At 32.4% G+C, this 23,637-nt stretch overlaps 1 protein-coding gene, 10 non-coding genes and 2 pseudogenes across 11 annotated transcripts in view; 12 read left to right on the forward strand and 1 right to left on the reverse strand.

Annotated features, from left to right (window-relative positions):
* Nucleotides 1-1,090: 1,090 nt before the first annotated feature.
* On the forward strand, nt 1,091-1,208 carry LOC144853036 (5S ribosomal RNA; annotated as a pseudogene).
* A 1,589-nt stretch (nt 1,209-2,797) lies between these two features.
* The window catches only part of LOC144852740 (SRA stem-loop-interacting RNA-binding protein, mitochondrial-like), a 204,474-nt gene continuing 183,634 nt past the window's right edge, over nt 2,798-23,637 (forward strand). The window contains exon 1 of the mRNA XM_078710704.1: nt 2,798-2,807. The gene's annotated coding sequence lies outside the window, so the exon portion shown is untranslated. The remainder of the gene's footprint in view (nt 2,808-23,637) is intronic.
* On the forward strand, nt 4,480-4,597 carry LOC144853039 (5S ribosomal RNA; annotated as a pseudogene).
* On the reverse strand, nt 18,739-18,810 carry Trnat-ugu (transfer RNA threonine (anticodon UGU)). The gene has a single exon. It is a non-coding gene; the product is annotated as a tRNA-Thr (tRNA).
* Nucleotides 19,403-19,474, forward strand: Trnat-ugu (transfer RNA threonine (anticodon UGU)). The gene has a single exon. It is a non-coding gene; the product is annotated as a tRNA-Thr (tRNA).
* Nucleotides 19,770-19,841, forward strand: Trnat-ugu (transfer RNA threonine (anticodon UGU)). Its single transcript has one exon. It is a non-coding gene; the product is annotated as a tRNA-Thr (tRNA).
* On the forward strand, nt 20,137-20,208 carry Trnat-ugu (transfer RNA threonine (anticodon UGU)). The gene has a single exon. It is a non-coding gene; the product is annotated as a tRNA-Thr (tRNA).
* Trnat-ugu (transfer RNA threonine (anticodon UGU)) lies at nt 20,504-20,575 on the forward strand. Its single transcript has one exon. It is a non-coding gene; the product is annotated as a tRNA-Thr (tRNA).
* Nucleotides 20,871-20,942, forward strand: Trnat-ugu (transfer RNA threonine (anticodon UGU)). Its single transcript has one exon. It is a non-coding gene; the product is annotated as a tRNA-Thr (tRNA).
* On the forward strand, nt 21,238-21,309 carry Trnat-ugu (transfer RNA threonine (anticodon UGU)). Its single transcript has one exon. It is a non-coding gene; the product is annotated as a tRNA-Thr (tRNA).
* Nucleotides 21,605-21,676, forward strand: Trnat-ugu (transfer RNA threonine (anticodon UGU)). Its single transcript has one exon. It is a non-coding gene; the product is annotated as a tRNA-Thr (tRNA).
* Trnat-ugu (transfer RNA threonine (anticodon UGU)) lies at nt 21,972-22,043 on the forward strand. The gene has a single exon. It is a non-coding gene; the product is annotated as a tRNA-Thr (tRNA).
* Trnat-ugu (transfer RNA threonine (anticodon UGU)) lies at nt 22,339-22,410 on the forward strand. Its single transcript has one exon. It is a non-coding gene; the product is annotated as a tRNA-Thr (tRNA).

The following is a 23,637-nucleotide window of genomic DNA, read 5'->3' on the forward strand; positions in this document are numbered from 1 at the left end:
AATGCCCTATTAGACGGAATATAAATGCATGCCTTCTGAACATTTTGAGACCAAAATTGACTTGCTGCGACCAGTGGTTGCCGAGATACAAGTACCTTTATTTATTTGTTCATATAACCATTGACCCTGACCCTTTGACCTTTTGTAACATTTTTCAAAATGTGTAACAAATAACAAAATATATATTTCGAACAATTTAAAACCAAATTCAAGTGTCTACGACCAGTAGTTACGGAGATCAATACATGCCCTGGGTTGTGGGTCAAAGGTCAGAAATGTCATTTCCGGTAATTTTTAACTAAAATGTCTCATTAGACTGAATATAAATGTATACCTTCTGATCAATTTGAGACCAAAATTACTTCGCTGTGACCAGTGGTTGTTGAGATTTGAGGACATATTGGTGTTTGGTCTTATGACCTTTCACCCTGACCTTTTGACCTTTCGCCACATTTTCAAAATGTGTAACCAAGCCAAAAATGATTGTTTGACCACCCTAAACCAAGTCAAATTCTCTGGACCTCAAAGTGCATACGAAAGTTGATCTAGCTACTAGAGTATTATCACCATGTTTAAAGATTGGAATAATTAAACTTAAATTCCAGTCTTCTGGTGGGTGTTCAAAAAGGATGATTCTATTAAATAAATCTAACAGAGATTTTACCATAATATGACCACCTTTTTTAAAAAGTTCATTAGTAATGTTATCTTCACCTAGAGATTTACAATTGTTTGCAATACTTAATACATAATATATATTCCACACAGTAGACTAGAAATAAATAAAAGATCAATTTTCATTGAAGGACCATCTTACTGGAATAAACTCCAGTCTCCTTTAGAACAAAATCACATGACCTCGCTCCCTATGCTAAAGTACAATATAAAAAAGATGATATTTGAAACATATTGCTAACTACTATTGCTAATGCACAATGGAGTTGTATCTATTTTGCTTGATCTCACTTTGTATTTTTTTTTCTGTCTCAAAATGTCATTTTTTTGTTAATGTAATGCGTCCGTCTATGTTTTATGCTGGGGACTACAAAAGTGTGTCTTAACCCAAAAATTATGTAAACTGTTGAATGTTGAATACGGTTTTACCACGTTGAAACACCGGTTCTCGTCAGATCACCGAAGTTAAGCGACGTTGGGCCTGGGTAGAGCTTGGATGGGAGACCATATGGGAATAACGGGTGCTGTATACGGAGCTGGGGTCCCGTTAGGCATTTGAAATCAGCACTGCTGACTCTTATTAGTATCTGCCTCAGACCTCTGGTCAAGGTGGGCACTGGACGAGAGAAGCCCTTGATCAATGTTAGGACCAATCAAGGTGCTTTAAACAGTCCTGGCTTTGTTTGTATCAAACCTGTTAGTGGCGGTAATTATCGCTGTTGGTTTCGATTGAATAAAATAAAAAAATAAACATAAAATGTTGTTATTAAAGTCATAAGATTGTTCTTAATAACCTAAGGGATTTTTATTAAGGTGTTAGGTTGCTGAAATTTCTAACAAAAATTTGTAAATCCATGACTGTGATTGGCTTACATCATAGTTTTTCGAATGAACGTTTCAACATTTTGTGAATATTTAGGAAGTTAATCGTTATTTTTATCCATATATTTTTAAAAAATAACAAAAATTACCACACAGTGATATATTTTCAACTAGTTTGCCGTTATTTAGAAGAAAATAGCGAGTTATGACAGAGGGTCCTGTCGCGTTGATCGACGGGCTAGGCTAGGCCAAGCTAATCGGCGTCGCTACTTCATTGTTGATTTTCTCAAAATGAAGATTTCCTGAGCTGGAAAGACTCGTATATTTTCATTAATATATAACATAACTCTTCATATAATAAACCAATTTTAATCAACAATGGCTCATTCCAAAGCTTATTAAATATAGATTACGATCGAATATATAAAATCTAAAGAAATTATTATTTCCGACACTAAACCGATTTTGTGGTGCCATGCCTCTGTATCGAAACACCTGAGATTAAGTCAAATTATGTTACGAGCATGTCTACTTTAACACAGTGTTATGCTTAGACATAGACGTCACAACAATAGGACAATTATGGGATGATCTTACTTTAAAATGTCAATGCCGACGATGTTTCAAAAACTAAACAAAATACTAACATAACATGCCATTTGGTATGTAAATGATTAAGCATAACAATACCGAAACAGGCATAACAATTGGTCAAACAACAACACAGAGATACATTAGATAAAACTGTTTTTCTGTGATTTCGTGTCGTTCATCGGAAACTTAATGAAATAATTTGTTGTAGTAAATATTTATCACATTAATATAATGAATAACTGTATTCTACGTTTGTATTCTTTCTTTAAAGGGATTTGAGCTATAACCAAATAGTTACATTGCCAGCCAATACATTTGCTGATTTGACAGCATTGGAAGAACTGTAAGTATATTACTTAACTTATTTAAATTAATGTTATCGAATTTAAATTGCACTTTTAAAATTAATCAGCAGATTGTCCCAAAAAGATCTTATAAAAATGTGATTAAAAGAGAAAACAGATTTAACTAGAAAGCCACTCCTACTGTAGCATTCTTCTACACAAGATTTAGTCTCCGGAAAAATGGTGTGTGTCTTAATGTTATGTGTGACTAATTGCACTACAAATGTTCTTGTTGGAATTTAGCAATTTGGTTTTTTTCTCTCTTCTTCTAGAGTGGTACATGTTAGGAGAAAGTGCATAATGGTTTCTTCTTCATTTCTGTTGCACAATTTACAACAACCATTAGCATTAGGGTCATTTGACCATTTAGATATTTTTCTTTCAAGGGGAAGTGTGTTTGATCGCAGCTTAAATTTTAACGATGCTCCTTCAAAGTCAATTTTATCAAGTAGATACTGTTCAAGTTTTGGTTCATTTTTTATTTACATATAATGTTCAATTGACGTTTTACATTTACCGTCTTCAACCTAAAAACCCTTTTGAACAATAAATGCCCGGGGTGTTTAATCGGATACACATGGCAAGTTACTTCTAGCATTCTGAAAAGAACTGTTGAGCTTGACGTTTATATCAAAATTGTTCTCGTGGAAAGCAATAACTAGTACTAGAAATTGAAACAATTGAAAGTATCAGTTATTGCATAACATTACTGTCTAAGGATAAGTTGTGTAGAGATATGTTTTTTGTTTTAAACATTAGTAATAGTATTTTCTGTTCATCTTTTAACCACATTTTCTATTACAATGAATGTAAATATGTATATTTCGAACAATTTGATACCAAATTTAAGTTTCTACGACCAGTACTTACAGAGATATGAAGATGCCCTGGTATGTGGGTCAAGGTCAGAAATGGCATTTCTGATCATTTTTTTATTAAAATGCCCCATTAGACGGAATATAAATGCATGCCTTTTGAACATTTTGAGACCAAAATTGACTTGCTGCGACCAGTGGTTGCCGAGATACAAGTACCTTTATTTATTTGTTCATATAACCCTTGACCCTGACCCTTTGACCTTTTGTAACATTTTTCAAAATATGTAACAAATAACAAAATATATATTTCGAACAATTTAAAACCAAATTCAAGTGTCTACGACCAGTAGTTACGGAGATCAATACATGCCCTGGGTTGTGGGTCAAAGGTCAGAAATGTCATTTCCGGTCATTTTTAACTAAAATGTTCTATTAGACTGAATATAAATGTATACTTTCTGATCAATTTGAGACCAAAATTACTTCGCTGTGACCAGTGGTTGTTGAGATTTAAGGACATATTGGTGTTTGGTCTTATGACCTTTCACCCTGACCTTTTGACCTTTCGCCACATTTTCAAAATGTGTAACCAAGCCAAAAATGATTGTTTGCCCACCCTATACCAATTTCTGAAGTCAAATTCTCTGGACCTCAAAGTGCATACGAAAGTTGATCTAGCTACTAGAGTATTATCACCATGTTTAAAGATTGGAATAATTAAACTTAAATTCCAGTCTTCTGGTGGGTGTTCAAAAAGGATGATCCTATTAAATAAATCTAACAGAGATTTTACCATAATATGACCACCTTTTTTTAAAAGTTCATTAGTAATGTTATCTTCACCTAGAGATTTACAATTGTTTGCAATACTTAATACATAATATATATTCCACACAGTAGACTAGAAATAAATAAAAGATCAATTTTCATTGAAGGACCATCTTACTGGAATAAACTCCAGTCTCCTTTAGAACAAAATCACATGACCTCGCTCCCTATGCTAAAGTACAATATAAAAAAGATGATATTTGAAACATATTGCTAACTACTATTGCTAATGCACAATGGAGTTGTATCTATTTTGCTTGATCTCACTTTGTATTTTTTTTTCTGTCTCAAAATGTCATTTTTTTGTTAATGTAATGCGTCCGTCTATGTTTTATGTTTTATGCTGGGGACTACAAAAGTGTGTCTTAACCCAAAAATTATGTAAACTGTTGAATGTTGAATACGGTTTTACCACGTTGAAACACCGGTTCTCGTCATATCACCGAAGTTAAGCGACGTTGGGCCTGGGTAGAGCTTGGATGGGAGACCATCTGGGAATAACGGGTGCTGTATACGGAGCTGGGGTCCCGTTAGGCATTTGAAATCAGCACTGCTGACTCTTATTAGTATCTGCCTCAGACCTCTGGTCAAGGTGGGCACTGGACGAGAGAAGCCCTTGATCAATGTTAGGACCAATCAAGGTGCTTTAAACAGTCCTGGCTTTGTTTGTATCAAACCTGTTAGTGGCGGTAATTATCGCTGTTGGTTTCGATTGAATAAAATAAAAAAATAAACATAAAATGTTGTTATTAAAGTCATAAGATTGTTCTTAATAACCTAAGGGATTTTATTAAGGTGTTAGGTTGCTGAAATTTCTAACAAAAATTTGTAAATCCATGACTGTGATTGGCTTCCATCATAGTTTTTCGAATGAACGTTTCAACATTTTGTGAATATTTAGGAAGTTAATCGTTATTTTTATCCATATATTTTTAAAAAATAACAAAAATTACCACACAGTGATATATTTTCTACTAGTTTGCCGTTATTTAGAAGAAAATAGCGAGTTATGACAGAGGGTCCTGTCGCGTTGATCGACGGGCTAGGCTAGGCCAAGCTAATCGGCGTCGCTACTTCATTGTTGATTTTCTCAAAATGAAGATTCCCTGAGCTGGAAAGTGACTCGTATATTTCATTAATATATAACATAACTCTTCATATAATAAACCAATTTTAATCAACAATGGCTCATTCCAAAGCTTATTAAATATAGATTACGATCGAATATATAGAATCTAAAGAAATTATTATTTCCGACACTAAACCGATTTTGTGATGCCATGCCTCTGTATCGAAACACCTGAGATTAAGTCAAATTATGTTACGAGCATGTCTACTTTAACACAGTGTTATGCTTAGACATAGACGTCACAACAATAGGACAATCATGGGATGATCTTACTTTAAAATGTCAATGCCGACGATGTTTCAAAAACTAAACAAAATACTAACATAACATGCCATTTGGTATGTAATTGATTAAGCATAACAATACCGAAACAGGCATAACAATTGGTCAAACAACAACACAGAGATACATTAGATACAACTGTTTTTCTGTGATTTCGTGTCGTTCATCGGAAACTTAATGAAATAATTTGTTGTAGTAAATATTTATCACATTAATATAATGAATAACTGTATTCTACGTTTGTATTCTTTCTTTAAAGGGATTTGAGCTATAACCAAATAGTTACATTGCCAGCCAATACATTTGCTGATTTGACAGCATTGGAAGAACTGTAAGTATATTACTTAACTTATTTAAATTAATGTTATCGAATTTAAATTGCACTTTTAAAATTAATCAGCAGATTGTCCCAAAACGATCTTATAAAAATGTGATTAAAAGAGAAAACAGATTTAACTAGAAAGCCACTCCGAGAATGCATACCTCCGCCTACTGTAGCATTCTTCCACACAAGATTTAGTCTCCGGAAAAATGGTGTGTGTCTTAATGTTATGTGTGACTAATTGCACTACAAGCATGTTTATGTGAGTTTGGTGTGTTGATTATGTAACCAGCCTTTCAACTAACAAGAGCTTCAGCTAACTAACAATAGAACAGCAACGCGAAAAACAAACGAATTTGAAAAAGAATAGAAATAGTATAAAAAGGAAACGTGTAGGCCTACATGTACTTAAAAAATGAAGTTTTTTGGACATTCAAGTAGTTCTCGAGAAAATGCAATTTTAGTTTACTCGTTACTTGCTTCACCAGCTTTTGAAAGTTCTGTCCTATCTTTAAACACTAGCAGGTCTAAAAAGAATTCTAAAAAGTGGTCCAGATTGCCTCCAAAATTTAATGGAGTGGTACTTGAACACATACCTATTTGCATTTTGGGAAAGATATTGTAATTACGTTTTGAGTAATCCTGCTAACAAACAAACACGCGCGATTGATTACATATACCTCCTTGGCGGAGGTTAACAATCAACTTCTTTATATCCCCAGTCAGTTTTGATGGTGTATCCCCATACTCCGGTTTGGGTGCTAGCTTGGTGTTTTTGTACTTTTTATCTTCCTTTTGTTTTACACTCTCAAGCGCATAGAGACATCGTTTATTTGCGCTGTATACATTTATCTATTATTATATTGTTATAGGTTAGCAATAATGTTATTACTTTTAATAACTGATGGTCTGTGTAATAATTAAATAAATTTATTTATTTTATATTTTATTTATTCAATTTCTGCCATATACATTACAAAGAAGACAAAACAATTATAAAAGGAGGCACGGAAAGACCAAACAGGTGCTAAACACCTATGCTAGTTGGTCAACCCAGAACAGAGCACAGAAAAAAATATATAAAAAAATTAATTAAGTTCTACAATTTAAGCATCTACAAGAAAGCGACCAACTACACACACTTTCAATATTAAAATTATTTAAAAAATAAATATTGAGATAATTTAGTAATTTGGTTTTAAAAGAACTAACAGAAATATTTAAGTCGCGAATTTCACCGGGTAATGTATATTTCAAATTCTGGTTGTGGTATCAAGGGCTGGATCTCAATGGAGATCATCAAAGGTAAAAATGAATAAAACAATTACTGTACATAACAAAGCCTCTAGATAGAAAGTCGATGATTACATTCTCACCACATACATAATCAAGTTACAGAAAGTCTAGGCATCTCTTACTCAATTCAGAAAATCAAAACAGAGAAAAAAAGGGCTGCGTAATATGCGTAAAATATACCTATAAAAGACTATTGAGTGAATAAATATGGCAAGCCTCAGCTGTCTGAAGTATTCAAAATATTATATTATTATATCATTTTTTTATTATATTATATATTGTATTGTAATGAATTATATGGCAAGCCTCAGCTGTCTGAAGTATTCAAAATATTATATTATTATATCATTTTTTTATTATATTATATATTGTATTGTAATGAATTATACGTTTTGCATTATATTACTTGGTTTTAGCATTATATTATATCTATTTCTAATATATTATGTGAAAAATGTAACAAATTATTGACTTTTTGTATTATATTATTCGGTTTTGGCATTATATTATGAACATTTACTATTATATTATTAATAAAATACATTATATTATAATATAATTGTATTATATTAAACTCATTTACCTTACTTTATAACATACAACATTATTATATTATACGGATTCGTTAGTTATATTATTATTTTGTATGATGTTTATTATACGTCACGGCTCATTTCAGTTCTTCTAACTCTTTCTCTCCCTCCCCCTGTTCACTAGCAATCAGCGGCAGAATCTGAATTGTGTGACTGTTGAAGAATAACTATACTACGTACTAGGCCTAGCCTAGGCCTACTAGGGGATCTAGCCTAGACGTAGCTAGTTAGACAAGTGACCAAGGACCACCGGACAGCTACAACTAATACTACAATACAATAATACTACTAATGCAATAACTACTACTGCTAATACTTAGGCCTAGCTAGTAGAGTACTAGGTAGGTTAGCTACTACTAGGCTCTAGGGGGGTTAGGGCGTATGTATGATGTTAACTACTAGGCCTAGACCTACTAGTACTAGCCTAGGCTAGGCCTAGACTTAAGTTGTAGTAGGCTAGGGCCGGGCCTGCTGCCTTACTTAGGCTAGGCTAGGCTACTACTACTACTAGGCAGCCAGCCCATGATGGTTACGAGTAAGCCAAAATTTTGGATATAAGTAAACCAAAATTTGGGTACGAGCGAGTTGGCATGGGTACGGGTTGACCTGTATCCTTCTTTCTAGCTAATCGTACTAGGCCTAGGCCTCAAGTAAGTCTACGCTACCCAGTCCGGCTACAATATGGTCTATTTTGTTTTATAGCTTTATTGATAGCTGGGTTCAAATCTGGGTTGGGACGGCTTTTTCTCATTCTAAAACAGAGTTCCTTATCATAATAAAATAATATATGAATTTATTTGTAATAGTACCTAGGCCCTAATTGCCATTGCATTTATTATTATTAATTATATATTATACGGTTACCCCTTAATTATACTATAGTATAATTTCCTTGTTATATTTTACAATATTTTCTTTATAATTCTACAATTTTGTCTTTCACAGCACAAATTTATCATACTGTATTTGTCCAAGCTACTCCAGCTACATGGTATTGCCTTGAGGCTAAACTACACGGTATACTGGCACTACCATCATTCCTGGCTCGTCAACCTGGACCACATAAGCACAGTTTCAGTTTCAGTTTATTTACCATTTCAATTTCTGAACATAAGAGATGAACAACTTATATGGATGGATAACCATAAGAGCGAAGCTCGTTTACCGGTCACCCGTTAGTGCAGTGACATTACGGACAACATAAAGACAGGACAAAGGTGCAATACATAACAAGACATGTGAACACTTGTGTTTGCAACCCCTTGGATAAAATAATATATTTATATAAAGGAGAAAGATAGATATTATAATATTTCTTTTTTATCATACAATACATAGTACCTATTGGTATTATATCTAAAAATACAAAGGCGGCTAACACAGATAGTTCCATATATACAGTACTCTCTTATAAATAGATGTATCTCTCCAATCTACCTAATATAATAATAGTACTATTAGCATACTACTATACACTTTGTAGACAAGAAGTAAGTTGTATACACCTAGAGGACTTATGGTAGTACAGTCGAACGCCCTCTCACTGGCCCGGTCAACATAATCTATACCTAGGTTATTACAGTAATTAAAGTACATTATTACAGAGATTTTTTTTTTTTTTTTTGCAGAAATCAAAGTTATGTGTATAGAAAGCAGTACTCGTATTAAAAACTAAGCAGGTTGTACTCTTGAACGCAAACTGGCAGGATATTTTGAATATTTTTTATTGTTGAAATGAATGGAATCCTAACTTCTTTGCAACAACTGGAGACGAAGACATATTATGACCCTTTTATTTAAATTTATTTGAATAGACCTTCATGTAAATTCATTAAAGGCTATATGTTTGTTTTATAGTTTAATATGTGATAGTAGAAAATCATTGTGTATAATGAGGACTAAGAATCTGATATTCACTTGCATTCTCATCTTTTAAAAATTTTATTTATAATGCTGGTAATGAGTTTAAAATTTAATTATATTGACTAGTTTTGATAATCATTATTTCTTTTGTGTAATATAGTTCATATATTATGTATTGAATAAATTGGTAAGGCCCTATACTGTTATTATTTAAGGAAAGTTTATATACACTTATTTTATGCCTACTTAGTATTAATTGTTTATATAAATATTTTGTCTAATTGCCTTGATTTTTTGTATAGGCCAATGGCATCAATGTTTTTCTCAACGCAAATTAGCCTAATAATGCCACATTTAAACACATGATTCATTGATTTCTGATATTCTGTACTTGAGTATGCATTACTAAAATAACCAAGTAGTTAATATATTTCATTTGTAATGTATGTATAAACATTAAGTTTTTTTTCACATTTTTAAATTTAAAAATTATTACAATACCTACCTTTCTGATATTGTTACTATTGTATAATATATTTTGAGGCAGCAATAAAAAAAAATTAAAACAATTAATTTGACTTATACTGTACTATGTTAGTTCAGGATATGAAATGTGTGTGGGCATCTGGTGTGTTGGAGGTTGGTGGTGTGAGGTGTATATTTGTCACTTTAAGACCTAAATTAGATGTTTTCTGAAGAAAAGAAGTAAGAGGATACGCTTTCAAACAATTCCAAGAAGATTCACACAAAAATAATTACTTTCCAATAAAATAGTATAACAGTGTATATTACAGTACATTGAATAAACTCGAGCGGAAAAATAACGCACATAAAAAAACACTCATATTCTTGTCGAAAAGTGCCCTCTATAGTTTTCTATTAATTTATTAATAATTATTATTAATTAATGAGTAATATGAACATATTTTTAACATTCAATGCTGGAAACTGGTTCTACTCCTAACAAAGTTTCATACCTCCAAATTTCATCAACGTATTCAAAGCACTTCAATATTAAATATCACATTTAACATAAAAAATTCGGGTTTTGGATAGAATTTTGCTTAAAAACATATACAAAAAACATCGATAAAAAATACTTTTCGTATTCAAAAACAGATGATACTTGGTATAAATGTTCACTATAGGTTGCTCTATTCACAGAAACAAAATTGCATTCATGAACGTTTTTTGTTGGTTGTTTTTTCAAAATAGTTATTAGCTTGAAAAAAATGAGTAGGAATTGTATAGTCTTTCATAAGTGTACATTTTATAAAAACGTAAATTTAAAAAATCAGTGATATGGCTTGATAGTTATTTTTTTTTTGCAATATGGATGGAGCAACCTATATTGAACATTTATACCAAGTATCAAATGTTTTTGAATACGAAAAGTATTTTTTATCGATGTTTTTTGTATATGTTTTTAAGCAAAATTCTATCAAAACCTGGATTTGTAATGTTAAATGATATTTATTTAAGTGCTTTGAATACGTTGATGAAATTTGGAGGTATGAAACTTTGTTAGGAGTAGAACCAGTTTCCAGCATTGAATGTTAAAAATATGTTCATATTACTCATTAATTAATAATAATTATTAATAAATTAATAGAAAACTAGAGAGGGCACCTTTCGACAAGAAAATGAATGTTTTTTTATGTGCGTTATTTTTCCGCTCGAGTTTATTCAATGTACTGTAATATACACTGTTATACTATTTTATTGGAAAGTAATTATTTTTGTGTGAATCTTCTTGGAGTTGTTTGAAAGCGTATCCTTTTACTTCTTTTCTTCAGAAAACATCTAATTTAGGTCTTAAAGTGACAAATATACACCTCACACCAGATTCTGCCCACACACACTTCATCTCCTGAACTAACATAGTACAGTATAAGTCAAAATAATTGTTTGTTAAAATTTTTTTTTATTGAAAACAATCTGCCTCAACAAATATCATACAATAGTAACAATATCAGAAAGGTAGGTATTGTAATAATGTTTAAATTTAAAAATGTGAAAAAAAAATGAATGTTTATACATACATTACAAATGAAATATATTAACTACTAGGTTATTTTAGTAATGCATACACAAGTACAGAATATCAGAAATCAATGAATCATGTGTCTAAATGTGGCATTATTAGGCTAATTTGCTTTGAGAAAAACATTGATGCCATTGGCCTATACAAAAAATCAAGGCAATTAGACAAAATATTTATATAAACAATTATACTAATATTGGTAGGCATAAAATAAGTGTATATAAACTTTCCTTAAATAATAACAGTACAGGGCCTTACCAATTTATTTAATACATAATATATGAACTATATTACACAAAAGAAATGTAAATGAATTTATAAGGACATAATTATTATCAAAACTAGTCAATATAATTAAATTTTAAACTCATGACCAGCATTATAAATAAAATTTTAAAAAGATGAGAATGCAAGTGAATATCAGATTCTTAGTCCTCATTATACACAATAATTTTCTACTATTAGTATCACATATTAAAATATAAAACAATCATGTAGCCTTTAATGAATTTACATGGAGGTCTATTCAAATAAATTTAAATAAAAGGGTCATAATATGTCTTCGTCTCCAGTTCGTAGAAAATGAAGTTAGGATTCCATTCATTTCAACAATAAAAAATATTCAAAATATCCTGCCAGTTTGCGTTCAAGAGTACAACCTGCTTAGTTTTTAATACGAGTACTGCTTTCTATACACATAACTTTGATTTCTGCAACAAAAAAAAAATCTCTGTAATAATGTACTTTAATTACTGCAATAATCTAGGTATAGATTATGTTGACCGGGCCAGTGAGAGGGCGTTCGACTGTACTACCATAAGTCCTCTAGGTGTATACAACTTACTTCTTGTCTACAAAGTGTATAGTAGTATGCTAATAGTACTATTATTAGATTAGGTAGTTGGGAGTAGATTGGAGAGATACATCTATTTATAAGAGAGTACTGTATATATGGAACTATCTGTGTTAGTTGCCTTTGTATTTTTAGTTATACTGTAATACCAATAGGTACTGTGTATTGGGATGCAATTCAACAGTTATGAATAAAAATAGTCCTATGTACTCTGTATGTTGGAGGAAATAAGCATAAGAGCAAGTCTTGACCACAGGGTGTAAGTCAGTCACTATTTTGAATCAGTAGTATGACTTCTTAGGATTTAATTAATTTTAAAATTATCATTGTATGTTTGAAAAGAAATATTATAATATCTAACTTTCTCCTTTATATAAATATATTATTTTATCCAAGGGGTTGCAAACACAAGAGTTCACATGTATTGCACCTTTGTCCTGTCTTTATGTTGTCCGTAATGTTACTGCACTAACGGGTGACCGGTAAACGAGCTTCGCTCTTACGGTTATCCATCCATATAAGTTGTTCATCTCTTATGTTCAGAAATTGAAATGGTAAATAAACTGAAACTGAAACTGTGCTTATGTGGTCCAGGTTGACGAGCCAGGAATAATGGTAGTGCCAGTATACCGTGCAGTTTAGCCTCAAGGCAATACCATGTAGCTGGAGTAGCTTGGACAAATACAGTAGAAATTTATGAGACTTGGTGTGTGATGATTCAGTATGATAAATTTGTGCTGTGAAAGACAAAATTGTAGAATTATGAAGAAAATATTGTAAAATATAACAAGGAAATTATACTATAGTATAATTAAGGGGTAACCGTATAATATATAATAAATAATAATAAATGCAATGGCAATTACTTATATTATGTATACATTACAATATTACAAATAAATTCATATATTATTTTATTATGATAAGGAAATCTGTTTTTGAATGAGAAAAAGCCATCACAACCCAGATTTGAACCCAGCTATCAATAAAGCTATAAAACAAAATAAACCATATTGTAGCCGGACTGGGTAGCGTAGACTTACTTGAGGCCTAGGCCTAGTACAATTAGCTAGAAGGATACAGGTCAACCCGTACCCATGCCAACTCGCTCGTACCCAAATTTTGGTTTACTTATCCAAAATTTTGGCTTACTCGTACCCATCATGGGCTGACTGCCTAGTAGTAGTAGTAGCCTAGCCTAAGGCAACAGGCCCGGCCCTAGCCTACTATAACTTAAGTCTAAGCCTAGTACTAGTAGGCCTAGGCCTAGTAGTTAACATCATACATACGCCCTAGAGCCTAGTAGTAGCTACCTAGTACTCTACTAGCTAGGCCTAGGTAGTAGCAGTATTAGTTATTGTAGTAGTATTATTGTATTGTAGTATTAGTTGTAGCTGTCCGGTGGTCCTTGGTCACTTGTCTAACTAGCTACGTCTAGGCTAGATCCCCTAGTAGGCCTAGGCCTAGTACGTAGTAAAGATAATTAGTTATTCTTCAACAGTCACACAATTCAGATTCTGCCGCTGATTGTTAGTGAGCAGGGGGAGGGAGAGAAAGAGTTAGAAGAACTGAAATAAGTCGTGACGTATAATAAACATCATACAAAATAATAATATAACTAACGAATCCGTATAATATAATAATGTTGTATGTTATAAAGTAAGGTAAATGCGTTTAATATAATACAATTATATTATAATATAATGTATTTTATTAATAATATAATAGTAAATGTTCATAATATAATGCCAAAACCGAATAATATAATACAAAAAGTCAATAATTTGTTACATTTTTCACATAATATATTAGAAATAGATATAATATAATGCTAAAACCAAGTAATATAATGCAAAACGTATAATTCATTACAATACAATATATAATATAATAAAAAAATGATATAATAATATAATATTTTGAATACTTCAGACAGCTGAGGCTTGCCATAAATAAAAGTGTTTAACACTTTAGCTTTATAGAAAGAAGTAACCCAATGTTATGGCAAGCCTCAGCTCTCTGAAGTATTCAAAATATTATATTATTATATCATGTTTTATTATATTATATATTGTATTGTAATGAATTATACTTTAGCATTATATTACTTGGTTTTAGCATTATATTATACAAATTAATGTATCAGAATACATTATATTATATCTATTTCTAATATATTATGTGAAAAATGTAACAAATTATTGACGTTTTGTATTATATTATTTGGTTTTAGCATTATATTATGAACATTTACTATTATATTATTAATAAAATTCATTATATTATGATATAATTGTATTATATTAAACGCATTTACCTTACTTTATAACATACAACATTATTATATTATACGTATTCGTTAGTTATATTATTATTTTGTAATGATGTTATTATATTCCTGTTCGAAAGGACTGATTGGATACGTCACGGCTTATTTCACTTCTTCTAACTCTTTCACTCCCTCCCCCTGTTCACTCTAGCAAGAGCAGCGGCAGAATCTGAATTGGGCTATGAGTATGACATAGGCTAGCCTATGTGTGGCTATTGAAGGACCACCGTCGGACAGCTACTACTAGGCTAATACTACAATACAATAATACAATAATACTACTACAATAACTACTATTGTTACTACAACTAGCTAGGCTCTAGACTAGCTAGGCGTATGTATGATGTTCTACTACTTAGGCCTAGGCTAGGCCTACTAGTACTAGGCTAGGGCCTAGCTAGGCCTAGGACTAGTAGTAGTAGGGCCGGGCCTGCTGCGCTGCCTTTGGCTAGGCTACTAATCTACTCCTACTACTACTACTACTACTACTACTACTAGTCAGCCAGCCCATGATGGTAGGTCTACGCTACCCAGTCCGGCTACAATAATGGTCTTTTGTTTTATAGCTTTATTGATAGCTGGGTTCAAATCTGGGTTGGGACATCTTTTTCTCACTCTCAAACAGATTTCCTTATCATAATAAAATAATATATGACTTTAACTGTAATATTGTAATGTATACATAATATTAGTAATTGCCATTGCATTATTATTATTAATTATATATTATACGGTTACCCCTTAATTATACTATAGTATCATTTCCTTGTTATATTTTGCAATATTTTCTTCATAATTCTACAATCTGGGAATAACGGGTGCTGTATACGGAGCTGGGGTCCCGTTAGGCATTTGAAATCAGCACTGCTGACTCTTATTAGTATCTGCCTCAGACCTCTGGTCAAGGTGGGCACTGGACGAGAGAAGCCCTTGATAACGTAGTACAGTATAAGTCAAATTAATTGTTTTAATTTTTTTTTATTGAAAACAATCTGCCTCAAAAAATATTATATAATAGTAACAATATCAGAAAGGTAGATGGGTATTGTAATAATTTTTAAATTTAAAAATGTTTACAAAAATCTGAATATATGTTTATACATACATTATAAATAAAATATATTATCTACTATTTTAGTAATGCATACACAAGTACAGAATATCAGAAATCAATGAATCATGTGGCATTATAATATTAGGCTAATTTGCTTTGAGAAAAACATTGATGCCATTGGCCTATACAAAAAATCAAGGCAATTAGACAAAATATTTACATTAACAATGAATACTAATATTGGTAGGCATAAAATAACAGTGTATATAAACTTTCCTTAAATAATAAAAGTATAGGGCCTTACCAATTTATTTAATACATAATACATGAACTATATTACACAAAAGAAATATACATGAATTTATAAGGACATGATGATTTTCAAAAATAGTCAATATAATTAAATTTTAAACTCATTACCACCAGCATTATAAATAAAATTTTAAAAAGATGAGAATGCAAGTATCAGATTCATAGTCCTCATTATACACAATTATTTTCTACTATCACATATTAAAATATAAAACAATCATGTAGCCTTTAATGAATTTACATGAAGGTCTATTCAAATAAATTTCAATAAAAGTGTCGTAATATGTCCAGTTCGTAGAAAATGAAGTTAGGATTCCATTCATTTTAACAATAAAAAATATTCAAAATATCCTGCCAGTTTGCGTTCAAGAGTACAACCTGCTTAGTTTTTAATACGAGTACTGCTTTCTATACACATAATTTTGATTTCTGTGAAAAGAAAAAAAAATCTCTGTAATATTGTACTTTAATTACTTTAATAATCTGGGCATAGAGATTATGTTTACCGGACCAGTGAGAGGGCGATCGACTGTACTACCATAAGTCCTCTAGGTGTATACAACTTATTTCTTGTCTTAGAGTAGTTTGGAGAGATACATCTATTTATAAGAGAGTACTGTATATATGGAACTATCTGCCTTTGTCTTTTTAGAAATAATACCAAAAGGTACTATATATTGGGATGCAATTCAACAGTTATGAATAAAAAACTCTGTATGATGCTTTAGGGTTTTTTTCTAGCTGTGAAATATAAAATTGTTAATTAAAAAAGAAAATTTAGGGTGATCATCCCAGTATTTACAGTCTAAATTTGATACTTTATGCAACAATAGGCATAAATAATTTTTAAATTAACAGGTATAAAAGCAAATTGGAAGTCCTACGTACTCTGTATGTTGGAGGAAATAAGCATAAGAGCAAATAAAGCCTTGACCACAGGGTGTAATTCACTATTTTGAATCAGTAGTAAGTATGACTGTGCTTATGTGTTGGACCATAATGTGGTCCATGTTGACGGGCCAGGAATGATGGTAGTGCCAGTATACCGTGTAGTTTAGCCTCATGGCAATACCATGTAGCAGCTGGAGTAGCTTGGAGAAATACAGTAGAGATTTATGAGACTTGGTGCGTGATGATTCAGTACGATATTTTGTGCTGTGAAAGACAAAATTGTAGAATTATGAAGAAAATATTGCAAAATATAACAAGGAAATGATACTATATTAAGGGGTAACCGTATAATATATATTAATAATAATAAATGCAATGGCAATTACTAATATTATGTATACATTACAATATTACAGTTAAATTCATATATTATTTTATTATGATAAGGAAATCTGTTTGAGAATGAGAAAAAGCTGTCCCAACCCAGATTTGAACCCAGCTATCAATAAAGCTATAAAACAAAAGACCATTCATTATTGTAGCCAGACTGGGTAGCGTAGACCTACTCGAGGCCTAGTAAGATTAGCTAGAAGGATAGGCCTACAGGTCAACCCATAACCATGTCAGCTCATACTCATACCCAAAATGTAGAACATCATACATACGCCTAGCTAGTCTAGAGCCTAGCTAGTTGTAGTAACAATAGTAGTTATTGTAGTAGTATTATTGTATTGTAGTATTAGCCTAGTAGTAGCTGTCCGACGGTGGTCCTTCAATAGCCACACATAGGCTATGTCATACTCATAGCCCAATTCAGATCCTGCCGCTGCTCTTGCTAGAGTGAACAGGGGGAGGGAGAGAAAGAGTTAGAAGAAGTGAAATAAGCCGTGACGTATAAGTATCAAATCAGTCCTTTCGAACAGGACTAATAATAACATCATTACAAAATAATAATATAACTAACGAATACGTATAATATAATAATGTTGTATGTTATAAAGTAATAATATAATGCTAAAACCAAGTAATATAATGCAAAAGTATAATTCATTACAATACAATATATAATATAATAAAACATGATATAATAATATAATATTTTGAATACTTCAGACAGCTGAGGCTTGCCATACAATGTAATATTATTATGTTATTATAGTATTTGTATATTGTTTATCTGTTCCAATTATGATATTCTAAAATCTTATATTGCTCTGTGTTATTCCATTTATTGTAGTCCATACTTGTTTGGCGTATACGCAGTAATATAGTAGATGTGTTTCTTCTTCGATTGTATGACATTTTTGACATATGTTATAATCTATTACTTGCCATGTATGAAGCCTTTTGTTTATTGGCAGTATTATTTTGTGTAATAATTTAAAGTTAAAGTTTAAAAAAAGTAGAATTCTTTTAACCCTATTATATATTTATTTTTAGTCTACTCTGTAGCAATGTTAGTATACTTATAGGCATACGGGGGTCACGACTTAAAGTTCAGTGAACTTACTTTGATCTCCATCCACCCACATTTAATATATGTTGTGTAAATTATATATATATATATATATATATATAAATCATACTGTAAATTATAGAAACAGTGCTCATATTCGGAACATGATCTCATAATCGCGTCGAGCATAGCTCATTGGCGAAAGTTCCGTATTTTTTAGTTGTATGAAAAAATGTCTCTGGCGGGATTCGAACCTGCAACCTCTCGCTTACAGGGCGAGTATCATACCACTAGACCACAGAGCCATGTATGGTATTATCACAGATTTTCACCCACCAGATACATTCTCTCATACAACAAACGCCCTCACAATCAGTGGAGGCTTAACAAGTCAGAACAAATTCCAACCCTAATTCGCAACGGTTTTTTAAATAATATTGTGTATATGTAAATCAATGATGTTGCGTAGCACTGTGTAAATTATATATAAATCATACTGTAAATTATAGAAACAGTGCTCATATTCGGAACATGATCTCATAATCGCGTCGAGCATAGCTCATTGGCGAAAGTTCCGTATTTTTTAGTTGTATGAAAAAATGTCTCTGACGGGATTCGAACCTGCAACCTCTCGCTTACAGGGCGAGTATCATACAATAAATGGAATAACACAGAGCGAGTATCATACTCAAATCATAATTTACAGTATGATTTATATATAATTTACACAGTGCTACGCAACATCATTGATTTACATATACACAATATTATTTAAAAAACCGTTGCGAATTAGGGTTGGAATTTGTTCTGACTTGTTAAGCCTCCACTGATTGTGAGGGCGTTTGTTGTATGAGAGAATGTATCTGGTGGGTGAATATCTGTGATAATACCATACATGGCTCTGTGGTCTAGTGGTATGATACTCGCCCTGTAAGCGAGAGGTTGCAGGTTCGAATCCCGCCAGAGACATTTTTTCATACAACTAAAAAATACGGAACTTTCGCCAATGAGCTATGCTCGACGCGATTATGAGATCATGTTCCGAATATGAGCACTGTTTCTATAATTTACAGTATGATTTATATATAATTTACACAGTGCTACGCAACATCATTGATTTACATATACACAATATTATTTTAAAAACCGTTGCGAATTAGGGTTGGAATTTGTTCTGACTTGTTAAGCCTCCACTGATTGTGAGGGCGTTTGTTGTATGAGAGAATGTATCTGGTGGGTGAAAATCTGTGATAATACCATACATGGCTCTGTGGTCTAGTGGTATGATACTCGCCCTGTAAGCGAGAGGTTGCAGGTTCGAATCCCGCCAGAGACATTTTTTCATACAACTAAAAAATACGGAACTTTCGCCAATGAGCTATGCTCGACGCGATTATGAGATCATGTTCCGAATATGAGCACTGTTTCTATAATTTACAGTATGATTTATATATAATTTACACAGTGCTACGCAACATCATTGATTTACATATACACAATATTATTTAAAAAACCGTTGCGAATTAGGGTTGGAATTTGTTCTGACTTGTTAAGCCTCCACTGATTGTGAGGGCGTTTGTTGTATGAGAGAATGTATCTGGTGGGTGAAAATCTGTGATAATACCATACATGGCTCTGTGGTCTAGTGGTATGATACTCGCCCTGTAAGCGAGAGGTTGCAGGTTCGAATCCCGCCAGAGACATTTTTTCATACAACTAAAAAATACGGAACTTTCGCCAATGAGCTATGCTCGACGCGATTATGAGATCATGTTCCGAATATGAGCACTGTTTCTATAATTTACAGTATGATTTATATATAATTTACACAGTGCTACGCAACATCATTGATTTACATATACACAATATTATTTAAAAAACCGTTGCGAATTAGGGTTGGAATTTGTTCTGACTTGTTAAGCCTCCACTGATTGTGAGGGCGTTTGTTGTATGAGAGAATGTATCTGGTGGGTGAAAATCTGTGATAATACCATACATGGCTCTGTGGTCTAGTGGTATGATACTCGCCCTGTAAGCGAGAGGTTGCAGGTTCGAATCCCGCCAGAGACATTTTTTCATACAACTAAAAAATACGGAACTTTCGCCAATGAGCTATGCTCGACGCGATTATGAGATCATGTTCCGAATATGAGCACTGTTTCTATAATTTACAGTATGATTTATATATAATTTACACAGTGCTACGCAACATCATTGATTTACATATACACAATATTATTTAAAAAACCGTTGCGAATTAGGGTTGGAATTTGTTCTGACTTGTTAAGCCTCCACTGATTGTGAGGGCGTTTGTTGTATGAGAGAATGTATCTGGTGGGTGAAAATCTGTGATAATACCATACATGGCTCTGTGGTCTAGTGGTATGATACTCGCCCTGTAAGCGAGAGGTTGCAGGTTCGAATCCCGCCAGAGACATTTTTTCATACAACTAAAAAATACGGAACTTTCGCCAATGAGCTATGCTCGACGCGATTATGAGATCATGTTCCGAATATGAGCACTGTTTCTATAATTTACAGTATGATTTATATATAATTTACACAGTGCTACGCAACATCATTGATTTACATATACACAATATTATTTAAAAAACCGTTGCGAATTAGGGTTGGAATTTGTTCTGACTTGTTAAGCCTCCACTGATTGTGAGGGCGTTTGTTGTATGAGAGAATGTATCTGGTGGGTGAAAATCTGTGATAATACCATACATGGCTCTGTGGTCTAGTGGTATGATACTCGCCCTGTAAGCGAGAGGTTGCAGGTTCGAATCCCGCCAGAGACATTTTTTCATACAACTAAAAAATACGGAACTTTCGCCAATGAGCTATGCTCGACGCGATTATGAGATCATGTTCCGAATATGAGCACTGTTTCTATAATTTACAGTATGATTTATATATAATTTACACAGTGCTACGCAACATCATTGATTTACATATACACAATATTATTTAAAAAACCGTTGCGAATTAGGGTTGGAATTTGTTCTGACTTGTTAAGCCTCCACTGATTGTGAGGGCGTTTGTTGTATGAGAGAATGTATCTGGTGGGTGAAAATCTGTGATAATACCATACATGGCTCTGTGGTCTAGTGGTATGATACTCGCCCTGTAAGCGAGAGGTTGCAGGTTCGAATCCCGCCAGAGACATTTTTTCATACAACTAAAAAATACGGAACTTTCGCCAATGAGCTATGCTCGACGCGATTATGAGATCATGTTCCGAATATGAGCACTGTTTCTATAATTTACAGTATGATTTATATATAATTTACACAGTGCTACGCAACATCATTGATTTACATATACACAATATTATTTAAAAAACCGTTGCGAATTAGGGTTGGAATTTGTTCTGACTTGTTAAGCCTCCACTGATTGTGAGGGCGTTTGTTGTATGAGAGAATGTATCTGGTGGGTGAAAATCTGTGATAATACCATACATGGCTCTGTGGTCTAGTGGTATGATACTCGCCCTGTAAGCGAGAGGTTGCAGGTTCGAATCCCGCCAGAGACATTTTTTCATACAACTAAAAAATACGGAACTTTCGCCAATGAGCTATGCTCGACGCGATTATGAGATCATGTTCCGAATATGAGCACTGTTTCTATAATTTACAGTATGATTTATATATAATTTACACAGTGCTACGCAACATCATTGATTTACATATACACAATATTATTTAAAAAACCGTTGCGAATTAGGGTTGGAATTTGTTCTGACTTGTTAAGCCTCCACTGATTGTGAGGGCGTTTGTTGTATGAGAGAATGTATCTGGTGGGTGAAAATCTGTGATAATACCATACATGGCTCTGTGGTCTAGTGGTATGATACTCGCCCTGTAAGCGAGAGGTTGCAGGTTCGAATCCCGCCAGAGACATTTTTTCATACAACTAAAAAATACGGAACTTTCGCCAATGAGCTATGCTCGACGCGATTATGAGATCATGTTCCGAATATGAGCACTGTTTCTATAATTTACAGTATGATTTATATATAATTTACACAGTGCTACGCAACATCATTGATTTATATATATATATATATATATATAAGTGAGTGGAAAAAATAATAAACGAAACCCTTTATTTTGTATAAAGAGACCCATATGTAAAACATGTGACACATCTATACCTGTTTTTATCCTGTATAAATATGTTTTAAATAAATTAAAATAAAATACAAAGATTTCAAAATGTTACTGATGAAGTTTATCAAATTGTAATGACATTAGGAATTAACAAAAATGTGATAAATAATATGATTTTATGTGATGACATGAAAGATAATATGAATGTGAATAAAAGTGGTGTTTACGCCACAAATAAGAAAATCATTATTTTCCAGTTGATTGGAATTGAATGTTTTATTTATTAACAAGAATTCTGCTACCCATTTTGTTTTCTTTTTAATGTTTTAAGTAACGTGATGCAGAGAAACCAGAGTAACGAGAAACATGTGTCCGAATTTATAAACCATAGGCCTACTTATTTACAATGTCTCTAATTTTTATAAAACCGGAATGAATCCATGCTGTGTTTAAATTGTATAGGATTTCTCCTAAAGATTCCCCATATATTTTGTAGCCTACCCTTCCATAATGTAATATATGCATACCCTTGCATGCAAGTATGTCTAATTGATTTATCTTTTAAAAGTATTTACAATACAACGATATAACTACCATAGATCGAAATGCTTTTTCTTCATCACTGACAACTTTGTAAGTAAACATTGTTGTAATTTCATTACAAATTTAACAACCTATTTTTACCATTAGGATTCTTGATTCTGTTAAAATAAACACTACAGTGTAATCGGTAGACAGGTTAAAACAACTGCCATGTTTTTTCTGTCAACCTTTTACTCATTGGATTTTTTATTCTAACATTCGAAATAAGGTTGGGGCCACTCTGATTTTTTTTTTTTGTGGGGGGAGGGGAGTTTGGGTGTCGTTTAATGTTTTATACATTTTACTAATCATGTTTATGCCTATGCTTGTTTTACTTTACATTATTTTGTAGATGGTTATGCGGTAACAACTTACAGTATTTCAGCAGGAGTACTTTTACGGAATTGGCAAACTTAACAAAATTGTAAGTAGGCT

Source organism: Antedon bifida, chromosome 9, assembly GCF_963402885.1.
Source record: "Antedon bifida chromosome 9, ecAntBifi1.1, whole genome shotgun sequence".
Taxonomy (NCBI): domain Eukaryota; kingdom Metazoa; phylum Echinodermata; class Crinoidea; order Comatulida; family Antedonidae; genus Antedon; species Antedon bifida.